Here is a 2209-nt window from a genome sequence, read left to right as displayed (position 1 = left end):
TTAAATGGTACATCAAGGTCATTCACGACTACAGTAGAGTTTTGGATGTGTTGGGTGTTCACACTAGTTGTACGTGATAACGCTATGCATTAAAATAATAATAATAATAATAATAATAATAATAATAATAATAATAATAATAATAATAATAATAATAATAATAATAATAATAATAATAATAATAATAATAATTATCATTATTATTATCATCATCTTCTCCGGTGTTCAGCATCAATTATTAAAAGACCACATGAATAAATCGATAAAAACTGAAACTGCGCTCTCTCTCTCTCTCTCTCTCTCTCTCCTCTCTCTCTCTCTCTCTCTCTCTCTCTCTCTCTCTCTCTCTCTCATATTCCAGCGATTCAGGTCTGTACACATATGCAAAGCAGCCCAGCCCAGAGAGTTGAAAATGGAGATCAAACAACACGAAGGCTTAACACAATGATAAAGCATAATCTTAGGCATTAGATGCCATTATACATCGTGCAACGCAGAATCCTCATCTCCACTGAAGAAATTTATCATTCGCTGATTTTCTCAGGGCTCTGGTTGTTCCTGGCCTCTTTGAAGGCCACTCATGAATGGCAGAGGCAAGGGAGAGTGGCGTTGCCTTATTAAACAGAACAATTACCTGGAGATTGACCATATGATTATATATAAGATCAGCGCCCAAGTCCCCTCTCCACCCAAGCTAGGACTATGGAGGGTCAAGCAATAGCTGCTGATGGCCCAATCCTTAGCTCACAAGGATGGTGAGGTTTCAGCGACTAAAAGAACTTGCAAGTTTGAGAGGGACTGGAACACCAGTCTGGCGATCAGCAGTTAGAGACGCTACCACATAGGACACCATAACCCAAAACGGTTTACTACTTATTCGCAAATATTGCTGGTTAAGATTATAATTGCGTGATCAAAGCTTATGGGTTGAAAAGTATTGAGAATGAACTTTAAAATGCATAAACAGATTTAAGATATCTTGAATAACGGGAGTTTTCTACGTTTGAAGATTGTCAATTTTCAAACGCAATTTCCCGCATTTTTTAATAAAAAAAACCTCTATTACAGAGTATTTTTAATCTAATTTCATATTTTCAGTGACTGACAATTTTTCATGCATGCGTTTGATATGAGAGATGTAGGAGTAGAATACCTTATTCGATCATTTTATGGTATGTGTGTCTTCCATTATATCTACATTTGCAGGATTGTATAATTTAACATGGCAATATTATCAACATTTTGGTTAGATATTACAGTATATGCGATTGCAAAACAACAGCGCAACGTTTTTAATATCCGTCAGTAAAAAGGAAAATAAAAACGTGAGGGAATAGAAGCCATTAAATCAGAGTAAATAAAATTTTTTGTCAAAACGAAAAAAGAAAAAAATAGAAAACACAAGAAATAATAAGGTGAAACATTACCACGAAAGAAGACAATTTGTTACAGAGTACTAACCTATCGGATATTATGGTTAAATATTCAGATAGATATGCACACAAGCACACGCAACCCACTCTCACCTATGTATGACTACTCCCTCTACCCTCTAACCGAGGGACAGGGAGAGTTTAGCCTAACCAGATATATATCATATATATACATATATGTATTTGTATATATATTTATATATTTATAAATACATTACCTGTATATATTTATTTATACACACACATACATATTTATACAGTACCTGTATATATTCATTTATACACACATACATATTTGCATATATATATTTATATATTTATAAATACAGTACCTGTATAATAAAAATAATAATAATAATAATAATAATAATAATAATAATAATAATCGGTAAATTAGCAATACGAATAATAAAAATAAAAATAATAATGATAGTAATAATAATCATGATAATAGGATAATTAATATTAATTACTGAAAAATAGCATTAGAAAAGGAGCAACAGCAAAGTCACGACTACCACATAAGGGAAAACCTCTCGTCTGAAGAGCGCCATATCTCCCAAATGAAATGAATAAAATATAGGCTTATAGATTTCGCGATCATGATATAAATGTGAGGTATTCATTAGTAAACACAACATTGTTGACCTTTTGACCTGGGGTGGGGAGTATAGCTCTTCCTGATCATAATTTGGATGGAGAGCGCTTGGGTACCAATTAAGTTTTTTTTTATATAAATATTGGGAGGCTAATGACCTGTCTATACCGCTCTTGGT

This window comes from Palaemon carinicauda, chromosome 11 (genome assembly GCF_036898095.1).
Source record: "Palaemon carinicauda isolate YSFRI2023 chromosome 11, ASM3689809v2, whole genome shotgun sequence".
Classification (NCBI taxonomy): Eukaryota; Metazoa; Arthropoda; class Malacostraca; order Decapoda; family Palaemonidae; genus Palaemon; species Palaemon carinicauda.
Note: the sequence above shows the minus strand (reverse complement) of the source record.